The sequence below is a fragment of the Balaenoptera acutorostrata genome, chromosome 4 (genome assembly GCF_949987535.1).
Source record: "Balaenoptera acutorostrata chromosome 4, mBalAcu1.1, whole genome shotgun sequence".
In the NCBI taxonomy this organism is placed as follows: domain Eukaryota; kingdom Metazoa; phylum Chordata; class Mammalia; order Artiodactyla; family Balaenopteridae; genus Balaenoptera; species Balaenoptera acutorostrata.
In genome coordinates, this window is record NC_080067.1 from 12977596 (window position 1) to 12997449 (window position 19854).

The following is a 19854-nucleotide window of genomic DNA, read 5'->3' on the forward strand; positions in this document are numbered from 1 at the left end:
TGGGACAGCCTCAATGCCCTCTGACCTTAAGCCCTAGAGTACCTGAAAATGTTAATAGATGTTCTGTGTAAAAAGGAGTTCCATGATTAAATGAGTTTGGAAAACACTTGGCTCCACAAAATTAAACCAGTTTGTTTGCTAAGGAACTCTTCAGAGCCTGAAATCTGCTGGCTAAATTGTGACCCTTCAAGAGCTTTTCCCAACTGTGTTCAGCCACTGAACTCCCTTCCCCAGGCCCCTCTGATTAGCACTGGTGTTCTGAGGAGCCTGGCTTGGGAGTTACTACCCATGTTGGACACCGTGCCACCATGTTGAAATTATTGGTCACAAGCATATGTGGTATTTAAATTTACAAGAGATTCAGTAAGAGGAGTAGGAATGAAAGTCACTGTTTTAACACTGACCATCATGACCAGCAGGTGGTGCTAAAGTGACATGCAGACCAACTCCCGAGGGGGCAACATCCCTACTGGCAGGATTAACTCAGGTCCATAAAGTCATCTTCATTTGGTTACAATCTACCAATATTTTAATTTCACTGGTTAAATGAATAAAAGTCTAAGAATAGGTCATTAACGTATTTTTAATTTCTTCATAGGAAAAGCACAAGTCCGCTGAGAAATAAATTTGGAAAAATCTTTTTATCTTCACAGACTGTTTTAACTGGAATGAAATAGGTTTGTTTTTTCTTGCCATCTGTGTATTAGGTGGACATTTCCTAGTTTCGGTGTACACGAAGATGTATGCATGCTCTATATCGAAAGAAAAAGCCATATATTTAACTAAACGTCACTCTCCACTGTCCTTGAGAATGGCCAAGAGCAGCTTCATCCAACAAGCATCCAGCTGGTGGCTATCAAGGAGATGAAGCCGCTATGGCCACTGTCCTCCAGGAACTGGTATTGGGCTGAAAATAGGATTTGAGTGCAAATAGCTCTATTAGAAGGGCCATGAGGTGGGAGGGATCAGGGTCTCTTAGAGGTTGAGAGAGATCTGGGCCACTTCATTCTTTTGAGGTCTATTAAATATGAGACTTTGTAAAACAAGGCAACAAAAATGGGGTATGTTTTAAATTTAAACACAAAAAATTTAACATGCAAAAGTGCAATGCAATGTGACTATACTGCTCACAAGATAATTATAGAATTACTATAAATTCTAACTCCTAGTGTGTTATAGCTGGAGTGGCCCAGAAGTGGGAAATACATTTAAAGTTGGGTGAGGACATCTTTCAGAGCTGTCAGTGTGTCTGTGTGACAGAGAGGGTACAATCTGTCTTGGAGCTCTGGTGAAGAGTCAACATTCAGAGCCCTTGAGGAATCTCCAGTCCCGAGCAGAAGGCCATTTTGGTCACTTTGATGAGAAACGTTGATGCAAGTGATAAACCCAGAGGAGCTGCAGGGAAGAGAGGCTCTTCCAGGGAAGGGCACCTGGCCCACCTGACAGGTGCGGAATTGCTGAGACGGCCTAGGGAAAGGTTATAGCTTAGGTTGTCGGGTGTCTGCTGATACGTGGGACCAGTTTGATGACCCTTCAGAGGTGCAGTTGGGCAGCCTTTCCACGTTGTCCCTCCATCCTCCTCGCTTCAAGGCTTTGCCTCTTTTTCCAGATGTAGCAGAGCAGGGCTGATGTCTTCATTAACCGCCTGGACTGTGTCCCTCCCAGGGACAGGAAGGCAGTGATGCCCTGCTGTTCCCGGGTGAGGAGGGGAGTCACTCTCTTGATTCGAGGATATATCTCGCCGAGTCCCACAGGAAAAAGTACAGTGATCCAGTTTACATTAGCCAAATGCTTGATGCCACAGAGTCATTCATTCAGTGCCGTTAGGAAGCGGTGTGTACCTTAAGTAACCCGCAATGTGAGTGGGTGGGTTGCTCACTGTGTCAGGTGCTGTTCTAGGCCTGGGATACAGCAGTGAACACAGCAAAGTCTGTTCTCAGGGGGGTGCATTCTGGTGGAGCTAAGGAGAGAGAGAGAGAGGATAAATCAAGTTATATAATGCACTGGAATGTGATTAAGTGCTATAGAAAGAGTAAAATGGGGAAAGAGGATGGGAGTGCTGGGTGTGCTCGTCCATGGTTCATATTATGTTTGGTATTAGAATGGTAATCAATAGTGACTGACAAAAAAAAAAAAAAAGCCAAGATAAAAGACCATCAGAAGGAATTTTGGAGCAAAACCTGTCACCAAAGCTCTTGTTTTCCCAGTAGCAGAGGTGTACAACATTTTTGAATATGTTTGTGTTTCTAAGTCTGGGCAATAGTGCAGAGAGACCGTGTTATTCAGTTCCTTTTTCTGGAGGTTGGAGCCATGTTACAGGGGAAGAAAGATGACTGTGGGTGGGGTAAATGGCCCTTGAGTTTTCCTCTGAAGGGCTTTAACCTCATTTCACTGCCTTGAGGTTCAGTGAAGATGTCTATGAAATCTCTGGCTGGTTTGCACCGTCTCTGCCTTGTTGTGTGTCCTTCTCTGCTGAAGAGATTTCACATGGATGAATGGTGCTGTGGTGTTGGGTTGGGAGAGATCTCAAAAGAGACAGCCCACCCCCCCGCCCTTGGGTAGGGAGGGGGTATGTTAGGAGGTGAGTGTTTTCAGAGGGGCATTCAGCTTCATGCGGTGCCTCCAGCAACAGCCAGCATGCCGTGTGTTTTCCCATGATCGGGGACAGTGATGGAGGCCCTCAGGAAGTCCTCCATGTGGGGCCTGAAAGTCTCCAGACACTTGCATTAATGGTTTCTCTTGGGGAGCACATGAGTCTAATGCTCAGTGACTACTGTTTGTTATTTTTAAGTGTCACCCTGAGATATGGGTGTCTCCCTCCCGGAAGATGGGCTGTGCCCTGCAGTGAGAAAAGCATGCAGCATTTGATGCTCCCTCTGAGCGAAGCCCCTCGCGGTGGGGAACGCTGGCCAGTGTGCTGTCCATGGTGCTGACCTCGCTGCTGTGCTTCCAGACGTGGGCCCCCATCTCTGCCCTGAAAAAGGATAGCCAAGGGCGTCAGAGCTGATGCCTTCTGCAGGTGGGCACCTCCTTCTGTCCTCGGCCCCCAGTCTCAGGGAAAGCCAAACCAGCCTCTGGGTCATGGCTTTTTAGACAATGAAGAATCTCCTCTTCAGGCTGAGGGCTGAAAGCTGCTGATATAATATCTGGATATTGCTTGTTGTTGTATTCTGTGTAAATGAAACACATGGACTCATCTCCTAATGTCCCGAAGCCTCCATCACAGTTCCCTTACTACAGCTGAGGTCACTGAGGAGAGGAGATGGGCATAGCTCTAGGGTGCGCTAGAGAGCCGAGAATATTGTAACTGAGGATTTAACCATTACATTTTGAAAACAAACTCTGTAATTGATTAAGGATGAAGTGTTTGATTTTCTTTTGTCTTAACTTTCTATGGATATAAAATTGATCAGAGTTGATCCCGAAAATCACAGAAATTTGTCTTTCTATATTGTTTCCCATTAATTATAGTGTTACTTTTTCTTTTCAAAAAAACAAAGTACTTCAACAATATCATTTCATTTGAATTTTCAGTAGTTCAATGAGGATGCTTCAAATAAAAAGTTTTTTAAAAACATTCTAGGTAAACTACAAGGTATTACTGATCTCTTGTTCAGGAGAACCCTTAACACTAAAAATACATTTTCAGATTATTTTAAGGAGAAGCATTATTATTCTTGGTCCTCAGGAAAATAGATTTTACCTCATTGAAACTACTATGAATTGCTTCAGTTTTATTTCAAGGTACTTTTTCTGAAGCTGGAGATTCATATACAAGAGGAAATTTTATTATATACATTAATTTTGCTTTTTACCTACATTCTTAAAGAGTTAGGGTAAAACTATTCTAACTTAATAGTCATATTTCTCTGACATAAGTTAGAATTTTAGAAGTGCAACCCACAAGAAATAAAACCTGATTTTGAAGTGTAATAAAAATCCCATCAGAGTCTCATCATTCATGGGAGCTCTGTCAATGTGCATTTAACCCTTCCATATAGTCGCTTTAGGACCTGAACCAACTTAAGATCTATCCACATGGTATGAGGTATATGTGTTTAATAGCACTTGTATCAAAGTGTGCACATAGTTGATTCCTGTTTGATTGACCTTTTCTACAGACTTTAGAAAGTCAATTTTTAAGTGAGCCCACTGGTGGTAGCGTTGCTCCGAGTACCTGATTTGCATCGGCAGATAAAGATGTTACAGTTCCTGTAGATGTTCCTATGGCTTGCTGACTTCCTCATCTGTGACCATGGTCTCACAGCCCTTCCATGTTAAGAACATTCACAACAGCGACGGACACATAGGGAATTGACAGATTTGAGCCCTGCCTCACTTTATCAAATGTGTAAAGGCAAAATTGATCCAGTGACCAAGAATGAGGTTGGTTAGTTTAACATGAGTCAATTATAAATAGCTTTTATGTTTGAATATTATAGGTGGGACTGGCTGCAAACTTTGTGGGGCCCAGTACAAAATGAAAATGCAGAGCCCCTTGTTAAAAAATTATTAAGAATTTCAAGCCTGTGATAACAGAGCATTAAGCCAAGTGTAGGGCCCTTGCAGTCTTCGGGCCCTGTGTGCCTGCACAGGCCCTATGCCCAGGAAGCCAGCCCTGAGCACAGGATAGCATGGAGATTGCCATGTGGGGAGGAGCAGCAAATAGAGTCTCCCCCATATGACAGTCCCCATGGCATAATTTAATAGCTTCAAAATAGTTACTATTTTGGTTCCAGGGGTCTAAAGATAATTAGCAAGGGTGAAGTCATCTTGTTTGAAGGTATCTTTAACCTCACATGAAATCTTAGACATAAAGGCCTGGGAGGCCACTTTCTAATGTGAGAAAATATGCTTTGTCTTATACTTGTTAACTGGCTTTCATTGCATTCCTCATTGAGGCAATTTATCTAGACTTCTGATGATTAACTAAGCTGAAGTTTATCTGGTACAGTGTTCTCTGGGGTGAAGGATGATAGATTAAGCGTAGGTGGTGTTTCACATTCGCTCCATTTACTTTCCTTGTTTTCCCTGTTACCTGAGAGCAAATGGCCCTAAAGCCTACACCTCTAGCTTTGCTCCTTCACCTGTTATGCAGTTTCATATTTCTAGGGTCTAAAGGAAATCTCCATTTGAATATCTAGGCAATGTCTGAAATTTAGCAAATGAAATGGAAAGCATCCTTTTATTTTTTCTGGTAGTTACCACTCCCAATTCTGAAGACTGGTAAATAGCATCACATGTGACTGCCTTCTCTGCCCACCACATGGCCAGTCACCTGCCAGTTCTTAAGAATCTTCTAAATTTACCTTTATTCTCCACTGTCACCTTACTATAAGCCTTTGTAATTTTACATCTGTAGTAGCTTCCTGGCTGGTGGGCAACTCTACTCTTTCCTCAAGCTCAAAGATAACCATTTTTTCAAAATGCTGTTTTTATAATGTCACTCTCTTGCTAAAGATCTTACAGCTCTTGAATCCCTCCTGTCAGACAAAATTTAAATTAAGCCTCATGTTCAAGGCATTCTGTCAACTAGACCCTCTCTCTCTGTCTGAACTGTATTAGTCATTATTCCTCAACATGACCAGTCCACCTCCCCTCCCCACACTCCTAGGAGAGAGTGTGCAAAGGCATTTTAGCCTTTAACCTGGGAGGTTTTCTGGTTCAGATCACAAGGTTACAAAATGTCCTTTTTGGTGACCAGAGTGCCCCAAGACTGATGGCGAGCTGCCAGGTACCATCTATTCCTTGGTTATACAGCGATGTACAGATTACCCCACAGCACTGCAGTTACACTGCTGCACACATGTTCTGTCACCTTAAATTGTGCTCCATAGTTATGGAGAACCTTGTAATTATTTCCTAACAACAATTTTTGTACATTGCAGCTCTTCACCTAAAATCTAAGCTCCTGGAAGACATGAATTGGGCCCTTGAGGTTTTTTTACATGTCCCATGGCAGCCAGTGTTCCCAGTGCCCATTAAATTCACGCATTATCAACTCAGTCATCCATCAATTGAGTATTGTGTGCTCTACAACCTGATGCCCTGGACTTGGGACTAGGCACCGATGACATCAAGAATCAGGGGCCCAGGAAGGCGACTCTGGTGGTGGCAGTGGCAGCAAGATGGAGTTCCCGGGGCTGGTGATGTCAGCAGGGAGGTTGTCCCTGTTCTGGTCCTTCTGAAATTCCTGGTGACTCTGTGACCCACCCACTAAGTTTGTAATAAATTCCTTCTGGGCTTCACTCAGCCAAGTCTTATTTTGTTGCTTGGAACCAAGAAACCTGGCAGACAACAGGAAGATAAGTACACATGTATTATGGTCTCTAGAGTGAGATAGCTTGTGTGGGCCTGGGGGAATCAGAGAAAAGCAAGATGTAAAAAAAACATCCAGAGGGAGGAAAAACATATAGATTCTTCTTTAGTAGAGACTTAGTCCATTTTAGATACAGCAAATACCAGGATATGTTATCATAAGGCAGAATATTTTAAAATTAATGGAATCTACCTGGTACTTTCCCTACAAGGACCACACGCTGTTCTACATCTCAGCCAATTGCGACTCCCTTCTGCAACTTTCATAGCAAATAGACCAGCCAAATGCCAAGCTCAGTCGATACCACGTGATGAGGTGACGTCCTCCTGCCTGTGACTGTTGTCCACCAGCCCCACACCTGCAGTCTAGAACAGCATAGATCTCATGTTTACCTCTGAATACATCACAGCTCTTCAGATATTTAAAGAATCTTTAGTTCAGTTAAGGTAGTAGTTATCAAACTTCAGTGTGTGGTGGAAACCTCCCCAGGATGTTGTTTACATGTGGATTCTGAGGCCAGAAAGTTTGACCCAGTAGGTCTCAGTTGGGACCTAGGAGCCCTGGGTGATTCTGCTGTAAGTGGTTTGTGACTTCTATTTATTAAGCCCCCACTGTATGCCCAGTTTGGACCAGGGGCTGGAGTAAAAACAAATAGGAATATACATTTTTCCAAAGAAGATACACAAATGGCCAATAAAGCATATGAAAAAATACTTGACATCATTAGCCATCAAAGATATGCAAATCAAAACCACAATGAGAGATAACTTCATATCCACTAGGATGGCTAGAATAAAAGTGTCCATGAGGATGTGGAGAAGTTGTAAACCTCATACACTGCTGATGGGAATGTAAAATGGTGCAACCACTTTGCAAACCAATCTGCCCGCTCCTCAAAATGTTAAACATAGAATTACCACATGACCCAGCAATTCTACTCCTAGAATATGTTTTCCAAAAGAAAAACATATCTCCACACCAAAACTAGTACACAAATGTTTATAGCAGCATTATTCGTAATAGCCGAAAAGTGGAAGTAATCTAAATATCCATCAACTGACAAATGGGTAAACAAAATGTGGTCTATCAATACAATGGAAAACTATTCAGCCATAAAAAGGAATGAAGTACCAAAACAACATGGATGAACCTTGAAAACATTAGTGAAAGAAGCCAGTCACAAAATACCACATGTCGTATGATTCCATGTATATGAAATGTCCAGAATAGGCAAATACATATAGACAGAAATCACAGATCAGTGGTGGCCAGGAACCATGGGGCGTGGGGATGGGAGTGACTGCTAATGGGTGAAGGGTTTCTTTGGGGATTGAATTAGTTTTCGAGGGCTGCTGTAACAATATATCACAGACTGGGTGGCTTAAACAATAGAAATGTGTCTCTCACAGTTCTAGAGGCTGGAAGTCCAAGGTCGAGGTGCTAGTGGGATTGGTTTCTTCTTAGACCTCCCTCCTTGGCTTGTAGATGGCAGCCTCCTCATCGTCTTCATGTGGCCTTTCCTCTGCGTGCTACTGTAGCATGCCCCTGGTGTCTCTCTCTTTCTCTCTCCTTATAAGGACACTGGTCATATTGGATTAGGGCCCCACCTTAATGGCCTCATTTTAGCTTGATCATCTCTTTAAAGAACTTCTGAGGTATAGGGAGTTGGGACTTCAACTTGTGAATTTTGGTGGGGGGGCATAATTCAGCCCATAAGAGGGATGATGAAAGTGTTCTGAAACTACACAGTGATAGTTTCAAACCTCTGAGAGTATACTAAAAACCAGTGAACTGTACACTTCAAAAGAATAGATTTTATGGTACCTGACTTATATCTCAATAAAGCTGTTAGGAAGGAAAAATAAAAACCAAATTGGACACGGCTATTGCCTTTAAAGAGCTTACAGGCCAAGCAGGCCAACCAGGTTGTAAATAGGCACTTTCATCCCCTTGCAGGGCCTGCTAGATGCCGGTGCACTTACCCTATTTTTCTAGGGTGGAGAAGACATTGCAGAAGGGCGCATAGGAGCCAAGTCTTACAGGACGAATATGAATCTGGCAGAAAAAGGGTAAAGAGAGGGTGTCCCAGGCAAAGGAAATAGCATGGAACCCTGGCATATACAGGGACTGTATGATGTAGTTATCTTACTCTGATTTCTCAATATTATCAATGTTTCAACTGCTGCTTGGAGGTTACATTAATCCTGAAGTGGAAAGAGCCTTGGCCTTAAAGTCAGATTCCCCTCCGTTTGTATCTCAGTCTCTCCACATACTTTGGACAGCAACCTAAACTCTCAGTTTTCTCATCTGTAAAATGGGGAAAGTAATAACTACTCTGTATGGTTATAAGTATTAAACTAATGACACAGGAAATATCCCTAGCACATTCTCATAAGTTACTGCTCAAAATATATTAGCTCTGTTCCCTCTCATTCCTCTATTCCTTGGGTAACCTGATTTTAAGAACCCTGAACATTATAATTGTCATTCCTTGGTGACAATATACCCCTTGAAATGAGGTTCCCAGGCCTGAACACAAGGGGCTGGATGGAACCAAGTATATTGATGCTAAAACATTTCATACATTGCAAAATGATCTTAGAGTCTCAGGACCTCTTTTAGTGGTCACATCATATTACAGTCTCGTATTGAACTTTGGGGGGCAACTACTCTCCTCCCCACACACTACCATCAGAATGTTTATAGATGAGATAGTCTATTCTTCAGCCGCATTTCACTCATCTTTGATTTGTGGATTTGATTTTCCGACCTGTGACTGGAGAACTTCAGGTTTAGCCTTGCAAGTCCAACCTGGGTGGCTTCCAGATCACATTTCAGCTTCTTTCATCACTTTGGAAAACTGACTCAGCCTGTGTCTATTGATGCTGCTGCCTGGCTTTGCATCTTCTGCAAACTTGGTAAATATGTCTTTTGGGATCTTCATCTTAGTCATTAGTAAAATGTTGGTGAAGATATCGTTAGGGGTGGAACCGAGGGCATAACAAGAGGGCGTACCTGCAAAACGGCCTGAGACCCAAGACTCCAGGATGTTTGGATTGCTTGTTCAGCCGGCCATGGGTCCACATGGAGACTGCATCCATGTTAAAGGATGTCACAAGACTCTTCTCATTGACAGATGTTAACATGACTTCATCAGATGGGCTGGAATCATGATATCCCATGACTAATTGCTTCTCTCTGATCTTCCAATCAAATAACCCTCTAACAGAAAGGAATTAGGTTAATATAGTATGGCTTGTTTTCTGTAAGCCCACATGAGCCTCTGCTGGCCACTGCTTCATGTTCTAAATGCTTACAAGCCGTCTGTTTGTCAGTTCTTCGACTTGACCAGAGATTGGTGTCAGGCTTACTGCTCTACAATTTCTGAAAGACACTTTTCTTGAAAATCAGAACAGTACTTTTTTGGTAGGGAGAGGTAGGAGAGCACCTCTCCCTTTTTTCCTGATTATTCAGATTATCAACCTTGGTGCAGAGAATGTATCTTCAAGTTGTGTTCTTGGCATGCAGCTCACCTGGTTCTGACTCCATAAACTCAGAAGGCAGGATCCCAGGGTGGTGAGGGGCCCAGAGTTCAGAAGTGGAGTGGGGGGGGTCTCAGTTTCATTATTACCAGGTGTGGTCACTCAATCAACTATGTGCCTTTAAGAGAGGATCTTAGCCTGTCTGTATCTCAGTCTCTTCATTTCAAAAATGAGGATTGTAACAATCTCTTAGCACAGTGGATGTGGTGCCAGGTAACTGCTCCTCATACGGCACCTGCTGTTGTCACAGTTAACACCAGTGTCACTGTTTTAGTGGCTGGATGTTTTCTCAGGATTGGCTCATATCTTGGTTTTGGTTCTCTTTTTAGGATATTCATTTCATCCCTTTAAGGTACATGACACTTTCTGATAGCTTGTTATGCTTTGTCTCTGCGCTCCCTCTGGATTGCAAACCCTGCATGGCAGAGGCTGTGCCTTGGACAAGGAGAGTGTCTTGCACAGCTCAGGTGCTCTGTACACAGGTACCAAGTTTAGAGACTAGAATTGAGGTAAGAGTTGAGAAGCTTTCCTCATAAGTTCAACATCAAAGTGTTGTTGTAAGTTGGAATTCTGTTTCTGAATGAGTTCTATTTAAAAGAATTACTGATGTCTCCTTGGGGACACCTCCACTGCTATGTGACTAGAGTGAAAACTGCTTTATGTCACAAAGGATCCAGAGATTGAGATCCCCCCTTGTAATAGGCAAGACTTACATCTACGACATAACCACCAATGACAGCAACAATAGTAATAGTAATAATCATTATCATACATTCCAAGAAGTTGGGAATTGAATTTGAAGCTCAACCGTAGCAACAAGTTTTGACCAGCACATCTGTGTTCTTCTTTTCCTCGTTCTTATTTCCACCTACCCTTGCTGGTCTCAGTTTTCTATTTTATTATATAAGTTATGTCAAATCCTCTCTGGAATGAGGCTGAGTACAAATCCATTCAAGTAGTAAACTATGTAGCAGGACATGTTCAGAGGGTCAGTGGGCAGCTGTACTTTACCACTTCTGGGAACAGAACAAGAGGTAACCTACGCAAACCACAGTTTTTAGGACGTGAGCCAAAAGTGTAAGGGTGATTTTCCTTACGGTGTTTTAACCCTGACTGGAGTTTCTGGGTCCTGTGGGTGTTGGCTGCAGAATGGTCTCAGGAGGACATGTGGTCGAGTCTCACAGCCTCTCTGGCTTCTAGTGGCCTCATCTGGAAAGTGAGGGACTGGGCCAGCAGTGGGTCCCAAACCTTTGCTGCTGGAGGAGCTCTCATGTTTCCTGTAGTGGGAGGGGCACACAGGCCCTCTCGCTTGGGCTGCTCTTCAAAGCCCCCTCCAACCCCCCAGCCTCTCTAGAGCGCTGGGACCCTTCAGCATTCGCAGCGCCAGCAGCCCTCTGACCCCTCCCCACTCCCAAGCTCGCTATTCAAAGTGTGCTCCCTGGACTTAGCCGCTCAGGGCGCTGCCTGGGACCTAGTTAGAGACGTGTCTTGGGCCCACCCTGGACGGTATTGGGATAGATCCCTGTGATTTGTGTGCACAGCGCAATTTGAGGACTGCTCTCAGATGCCGTGTCCTCCTTTGAGGCTTCCTCAGATACCACGCTTTATGAGTCCAACAGTTCTTTTTCCTTTCATTATATGAACATGAAAACACTTTGATTTATCCTCAAATAAGTTCCAGACTCTCCTGAAACAGTGCTGGCGGAAAACCGTGCTCAAGACTCTTTTGCAGTGTCCTTTGCTCAGCGTGGTTTCCTGAGGAGCTGGCCTCCCTGCCGAGCTCCTGCGGACTCCTTGGGCAAATGGGACAGCCCGGCACAGTCACCGCTGTGAGAAGCAGCAGCCGTGACGTTTCCAGAGCACTTGGCTTAGCCAGGCTCCCCTCAGCCTCCTGACTCTGGGAAGTGAAGCCTTGTGTGATAGGAGGCAGGCCAGCCCCGTGTCCCCCATCCCTTCCTCCCCTTACACAGCCCACTGTGACTTTTTCGTGTGTGACAAATCATTGACTAAACCCATAAGCTGTCATTTAGGGAAACTGGATCCTTCCTACTAGTAGATTCTAATTTGAGCTCTGTCAGTAGGTTAAGCCCTGGCTTTCTGGTCATAAAAACAGATTATTTTCAGCCTCAGCACAAGTCAGCTAAAATATGAGACCCAGAATCAGTTGCTTAAACCCTCTATTGGGAGTATGCTAATCCAGAGCTTCGTTTTCCTCCCTTTCTATCTCAAAATTAAATACAGTAACAACTGCTTTGTGCTATAGTTAAAGAGAGAGTTGTAGCTCAAATCCCTATGTTATAATTACTGTGATGATGAAATAGAGACTGAAATCTGGAAATACAAACCTTTTTCCATTTTGGCTGTCTTCATGTTAACTTGAGGCCAACCAGCACCTGCTATAGATAAGATCAGGAGACTTTATTTCACTGAAACCCTAGATTGTTTTTTTGTTTTATTTTTGGAGCACCAACTTTCTTCTTGCCTGGATCTTAATTTAATTTTACTTCACACAGGGTTTATCCTTTGTTGGCTTTACCTAGTCAGGGAAATGGAGCTAATCAGTTTTTGTTGCTTCTTAAAACTCAATTTGTTCCCGTCTTGATTTCATGATAGACTTTGCATCACATCTGATTATCTCATTGCAATCCGCAATTCTAGGTTTTTTTCTGTAATGTTCAAAATAAAAACCTGACATGAATTATGTATCAGAATTTTGCATTTTGAATATTAATCTAACAGTAATTGTAAATTTGGAGCATAGAACAGTCATAACAAGAGCTAACCTATTATCTATGGTAAATTATTCTTTCACATCCCTACTGACATTGTCATGCTCCTTAACTTCCTTGCTGACACAAACAGGATCTTTGTTTGCTCTAAGCTCAGTACCTTTCAAAGTGTGACAGAGTGAATGAGTGATTGATTGCATTGAATCTTATTGATATTTTTGTTCTCAAGGCATGTTACTGCATTGTTGAACAATTTTGAATCAAGTGAGTTTTACACAATTGAGCTTTTTGAAAACTGGCCCTCACACACACACAGTCACACCTGCAGGGTTGTGGTACCCAGGACAACCTCAGAAATGTAATCTAATGCTAGGAAAGGTAAGTCCTGGGAAACATTGTCTTACCCTTCTGTGTGGTCTCATTCCAAACCTCCAAATCTGGGACTCTGTAACTGGCACATACTCTTGATTATTGGTAAGATTTTCCATAACACTCAAATGGTAATTAATAAAAACAGACATAGCTTCACCCGTGCGTCATCAGGAGCAAGACCGTTATTCTAGTCATTTCGTTTTCTCTTCTTTGATGCTAAGGAGGGGATGAGTAGAGCAGGTGATGGGTGTTTTTGTTCTTTGAAAAATGAGAAAGTTTTGGGCTGTCTTAGCTGCTAGACACTGCAGATCCTATACACAAATGAAAGAGGGGAAACTGTTAAACTTGGAGACGGAATTCTGTTCTTTGGAGTTGTGGTCTGTTTCCTCCTTCAAGAGGTGAATGGCGGTTCTGCTGTAACTTCTCTATGACCTTGGATACATTAGTCAGTCCTGGACACTATAAAACTCTTAGAAGAAAACATAGGCAGGACACTCTCTGACATAAATCGCAGCAATATATTTTTTGATCCACCTCCTAGAGTAATGAAAATAAAAACAAAAATAAACAAATGGGGCCTAATTAAACTTAAAAGCTTTTGCACAGCAAAGGAAACCATAAACAAAATGAAAAGACACCCTACAGAATGAGAGGAAATATTTGCAAACAAAGCGACTGACACGAGATTAATCTCAAAAATATTCAAACAGCTCATGCAGCTATCTCAATATCAAAAAAACAAACAACCCAATCAAAAAATGGGTGGAAGATCTAAATAGACATTTCACCAAAGAAGACATACAGATGGCCAGAAAGCACATGAAAAGATGCTCAACATCACTAATTATTAGAGAAATGCAAATCAAAACTACAATGGGGTATCACCTCACACTGGTCAGAATGGCCATCATCAAAAAAAATCTATAAACAATAAATGCTGGAAAGGGTGTGGAGAAAAGGGAACCCTCCTACACTGTTGGTGAGAATGTAAATTGGTTCAATCATTATGGAGAACAGTAGGGAGGTTCCTTAAAAAACTAAATATAGAACTACCATAGATCTGGCAATCCCACTCTTGGGCATATATCCGGAAAAAACCATAATTCGAAACATGCACCCCAATGTTCATGGCAGCAGTATTTACAATAGCTAAGACATGGAAGCAATCCAAATGTCCATCGACAGAGGAGTGGATAAGAAGATGTGGTACATATATACAGTGGAATATTACTCAACCATAAAAGAGAATGAAATAATGCCATTTGCAGCAACATGGATGGACCTAGAGATTGTCATACTGAGTGAGGTAAGTCAGAGAAAGACAAATACCATATGATATCGTTTATATGTGGAATCTAAAAAAAATGGTACAAATGAAGTTATCTACAAAACAGAAATAGAGTTACAGATGTAGAATACAAACTTATGGTTACAGGGGGTAAGTGGGGGAGGGATATATTGGGAGATTGAGATTGACATGTACACAGTACTATATATAAATTAGGTAGCTAATAAGGGCCTACTGTCTAGCACAGGGAACTCTGCTCAATACTCTGTAATGACCTATATGGGAAAAGAATCTAAAAAAGAGTGGATAGATGTATATGTATAACTGATTCACTTTACTGTACAACTGAAACTAACAACATTGTAAATCAGCTATACTCCAATAAAAATTTTTAAAAAATGACAGCCAAAAAAATTTACTCAATCCTCAGGACCTTAATAGGTTGGGCTGCTTTGATGGATCTACTCTTGAGGATCTTGTCTAGCTTTAAAATTCTATAAATACATAAAATCCATCCCAAGATTGGGAAAGAGGTTGAGTGAGGGGACAGGATCAGAAACTGGGCAGCTTTGTGCTTCTCTTGGGCCAGGTCATCCAGTGGGAGTTATCATCTCTGAGATGTTAGGAAACCTCTGAGAAGAACCATTTTCCAGGATGAAATATCTTTTTGCCATTTTTCTCTGTCTATGCAAGTGTTACTGTCAGCTCCCATGGGTAAGTCGCTTCCAGATAAGGGCCATTCCAGCAAGGATTTTAGGAAGCAGTTTTTATAAACTTTCATTTTCTGATGGATGCCCAGCATGTAGGCTGATGTGCTTCCATAAGGGGAAGAATCACACATAGGGATTGTGTCTCTCACCACCTGTACAACAGTGCTTGGTGGGGTGTTAATTTTGATCATGTAATAGTCAATAAACGTTGATGGTGCATCCACTATGTGCTAAGACTTGTGCTAGACACCGAGGATACAGAAAGGAACAAAATGTAATTGTTCTCAGTCTGGGGATGGAGATCAAGAAATAAATACGAAAAGACATAATTGTCAGATTTCCTATGGTGAAGGTAATGAATGAGCTGAGTTTTGAACGGTGATGAGTGTGCAAGCTTGGTTCCACTCAGACACACTGCCAGTTGCTGGGAATCCCACAGTGAATGGACTGTGAGCTGGCTCTGGGGGCCTGCAGGCCAGTACGGGACCTCCTATGTGAATAGACATCACAGGGGGCAATGGGAGCCTGAAGGAGGGGCCCCTGTCCTACCCCTGAGGGGTCAAGAGAGACTTCTCTTGGATGGAGGCTTCTCACAATGCCGCCATGTGAATAAACATCACCTCCAGTTCTTGGAACTTTGTTTTACCTTCTAAAAACTATAATGATCACCCTTGTGCCTCTAACACCTAATGACGTCATCCTTAATTTCTTAAGTTTGAGGCTTCAGACTATGTAAAACAAAGTAATTCCTTATATTAGCAATTTTTTCTATCTCCAGAGAATTATAGAAAAACGTATATTTATTATTATTTATTAAAGTATGTTTTCTTAATTGGGGAGGAGCAGGAGAGGAGAGAGACCAAATATTTTAGAAATTCTTTTTTTCTTGGTCATTTTCATCCAGCTTTTTTTTTTTAAAGAAAACATTTTTAATCTTACAGTACAGTACCTTGAAAAGTACAATAGTACACTACAACAGCTGGCGTACGGGGGCTGGTATCAAGTGAACAGGCAAGAAGAGTTACTGACTGGAGGAGGGAGAAGGGGTGGGAAGTATTTTTTTATTTGTATATTTTATCTTATTTTTGATTGCTGTATTATCTGTGCCCTTTACTTCCCTCTTTTCCTCATTGTCCCTCATTTTAGAAACCTCCTGTTTGCTATCACAACTCTAATATCTCTACCCAAGGGAAGGAAGGGAACAGCGGTGGAATTTTAATCTTTCTGAATCCTGATACTTTTTGATAACTGCTGAAATTTTTGCCACATGAGAATTTTGAATCAACGAATAAAATTGTTTTCAAATTATTTAAAGAAATCCCATGTTATCTTAGTTTCCAGATTCACTAACAACACATAATTTCTAGTCCTTTATTCAAATAGTTTTTTCTCACTATAAATCCATTTTTGTATAGTTCACTGTAGTTTACTTTGTCATAATTTTTTGAAGATTCGTATCAACGTCCAAGTAGAAAAGAACCAAGTTATCTTTTCCAGTTTAAAATAGGAGACTTAGCACTTTCTAAGGAAATAAGACATAGCCCCTGTTCTCAAGGGGCTTATCTCTGTTCTAATCTTTATGTACTGCACAGCTAAACCTAACTCCCTTCCTTTGGGTTTTCACAGCCTGAAGCACGTACCAATGTGTGGAGTGTTCACCACGTCCTCCACCTCTGCTTCTAATCTCTTCTTTAAAAGCCTCCTCTTTCTTCTTGTAGCAAAGTGTTGGTATCAGGATATCTTTGGCCACCAAGATGGCTTAGACAATAAGAAAGACTCATCTCCCTAACAAAAAGTCCAGAGGGAGAGCAGATCCCCGTGATGAAGTCGTCAGGGGCCTTGGTGCCTTCCCGTCACCCAGCCTGTCATCTCAGGACAGTTCCTTCAGGACGCCAGCTGGCTGCCGAGGTCAAAGGAGTCACAGGCGAATGATAGCATTGCAGAGACGGAGGAAGGGGACTCTCCTCCTATGCTTCTCTTTTTTATCAGTGAGGAGCATCTTTCCTAGAAAACCATCATGAGACCTCCCCGCATGTCCCAGGCCAGAATTACACCACATGTCTAGACTGATCACTGGCAAGGGGACTAGGATTACATGGTGGGCTTAGATCAGTTATGATTCACCCCAGGGGCTGGGGAGAGGGGGAGACAGCCACCCTCTCTTAAAATAATTAAGCCACAATATTTAATGACTGTGCTCGTCTGTATAAACAAGAAAGACAGAACTGCCTGACCACTGGTCTGGAGGTGTGTGGGAGAAGGGGGGGGGTGGGGAAGAGCCCTCACTGGTTGTCAGGGGAACTGGAGTTGGCTCCGTTACATCCCTGGCGGTAAAGAGAACTTTCCAAGGCTGTGGAAAGGAGCTCCAGGAAGCTGCTCACCGTGAAGGCAACCCACTCATTTTTTTGGCTGAAAGGAGAGGGAAGGGCAGTTTGTTCTCAGTGAGCTCTCAGGAGACAGTCCCAGCAGCTTTGGTAGAGGCTGTGACTTAGACACAGGGAGGAGATGGCTGCCTGGCCGTGAGGGCACAGATACCCAGGCTGCCCTCTGTTACCCTCCCCCCCACCCCCCGACCCATTCACACTCACTCATGGATTCCTGGGCTCGGCTGTGGAGTCTCTGTCAAGCCCTGGGAGGAGAGCTTTGCACAGCAGAGCAGTTAGACACTTTGTGTTTTCTCTGTCACCTCCAGGGAGCCCTTCTGGGAAAGGGCTGGTTGGGGTCTGTCCTGAAGCCAGTTCTGTTCTTGCACTGACACCAGAGATTCCCTGTGGAGAACTTCCACTGAGTGCCAGCGCTATTTCCAGCCTTGAGACCTGTGTTCAAGCCATTTCTGTTTTTTAAGTTTATACAGATGGGAAGAGTCATCGAATTCACATGATTATTAGATACTTTTTATTCAGGCAATATTTACCTTCAAAACTCCTACTCCTGAAATTTCTGTTTACTCTTTTCTGTTCCTTAAAAATAAAAGGCAACTTGCCTAATTTGTTATGGTACCAGCATTGAAACACTGCATGGAACTTGTTACCACAAATGAAAATATAATCTAAACAGGAGCCAGGAATAGCATATTTGCCTAACAAAAATGTCTGAAATACTTCTACAGTTCTTTGTTCTTCGTTTTTTATCTGTATTATTATTATTAGTTATTTTTGCTTATTATCTGTACATAATACTCCCATATGTTGCTAATGTGTTTGTAAACGAAGTCTCGAGAAGCATAGGAGATGGAATTTATCTATAGGTTATAACTGATTTGCAGTTTCATTATTCAGTGTTACAGACACTGTGTCTCAGAATCACTATATCCTACCTATCTTCAGGAGTAAAGGTAAAATAGAGCAGAATTTAAAGTGGAGAAAAGTTGCCTTTATTTTCATCCCTGTGGCAGACGGTGTTGGGGCCCCACCCATGTCCCCTGGCCAATTAGCATTTCCTGTACATGGACCCAGCCTCCACCTGCGGCAGGGGCAGTTCTGCCTGAGGCCTCCCTGGCTGTCAGGGCCTCTGTGCTCCAGTGGGGCGGAGAGCGGGGGAGTTGATACACCCAGGAGCAGCCTGAGTCAGTGGATGAGGGAGTCGGTCCCCGCCCTTCGGGCAGAGGAGCCCAGAGGTGTGTTCTATGCCTGCCCCTAGGGTTCCTTTCCTCCACAGTTAAGCCCCAGTTGCCCACAATGGTAACTGGCTTGATAACAGGCCCTTGAATGGCTCCTCTCCCTTCACCTCACTTTCCTACCCCTCTTCTTACTGCCCAAGTTGATTACCTGCCTAAAATCCTGTCTCAGGGTTTGCTTCCTGGGGACCCCAAACTAAGAGAGTCCTCTAGAGCAGAACATGGCTCGATACATTATCTTTTATTTATTTATTTATTTATTTATTTATTTTAAAAATTTTATTTATTTATTTATTTTTGGCTGTGTTGGGTCTTCGTTGCTGTGCGAGGGCTTTCTCCAGTTGCGGAGAGCAAAGGCCACCCTTCATCACGGTGCGCAGGCCTCTCACTGTCACGGCCTCTCTTGTTGCGGAGCACAGGCTCCAGACGCGCAGGCTCAGTAGTTGTGGCTCACGGGCCTAGTTGCTCCGTGGCATGTGGGATCTTCCCAGACCAGGGCTCGAACCCGTGTCCCCTGCATTGGCAGGCAGATTCTCAACCACTGCGCCACCAGGGAAGCCCGATACATTATCTTTTAAAATGTAGTTATATATAGCTCAAATGCTTTTTTCTGATTAAAAATTGGGATAGATAAATGGCGGGGGCGGGGATGCGGGGGGTGGAAGGAAGGAAGGAGTGTTTTGTGAACCTGCCAGGTTTTTAGATATTTTAAGAAATACCCCTCCCTGTAACATTTTCATTCTTCATTCCATAATGTATACTGTGGTTGTGTGTGTGTCTGTGCATGAGTTACTCTAAAGAAGGATATATAGATATTGAAATTCTCAAGCAGTTTTCTTTTTTTGAAAAGTCACCTGCTTATTAACTTTCGTAGCCTATTCAGGTAATGCAAATATAGCTGTCCCTCTACTGGCTATTGGTTTATACAGGGCAAATTATAAAGAACGATAAATTCATTTCTTTTGCTACTTGGAATCCACCTGGGGAGAAGGCAATTCAGCTTACTACAAAGTAGTTTCCGTGTGCAAAAGTGAATGTCCTGGGGCTCTAGTCTATAGATTTTGCGTTTTTTCTCTTCTCAAAGGAGAGTTAGGGGTCCTCACCCCATCCCCAGCTCTATTATTGCATTTATTGTGAAGTTGTTCAACTATTTTTGTACTTGTTGGCCTTCCCCATGAGACTGAGCTTTCTTGGAGGGCCGGAGTTTTATCTTTTTCATCTTTCTATCCCCAGAACATGACACTGTGTTTGGCATACCGAAGGCAGTCAATAGATGGT

The 19854-nt window shown here is 42.8% G+C and overlaps 1 protein-coding gene and 1 long non-coding RNA gene across 6 annotated transcripts in view; one reads left to right on the forward strand and one right to left on the reverse strand.

Annotated features, from left to right (window-relative positions):
- Positions 1-19854, forward strand: part of NEK11 (NIMA related kinase 11) — a 289042-nt gene that overhangs the window by 36061 nt on the left and 233127 nt on the right.
- LOC103000295 (uncharacterized) lies at positions 1872-17692 on the reverse strand. 5 transcript variants are annotated; one of them, XR_009008179.1, is made up of 6 exons: positions 17549-17692; positions 16601-16964; positions 12995-13499; positions 12207-12257; positions 9335-9541; positions 6436-8374 (listed from the first exon to the last, which is right to left on the reverse strand). It is a non-coding gene; the product is annotated as an uncharacterized LOC103000295 (long non-coding RNA). The 5 variants fall into 5 exon arrangements; XR_003623589.2 differs by lacking the exons at positions 12995-13499; positions 16601-16964 and having other exon boundaries at positions 6436-6684; positions 8302-8374; XR_451187.2 differs by lacking the exons at positions 6436-8374; positions 12995-13499; positions 16601-16964 and adding an exon at positions 1872-1960.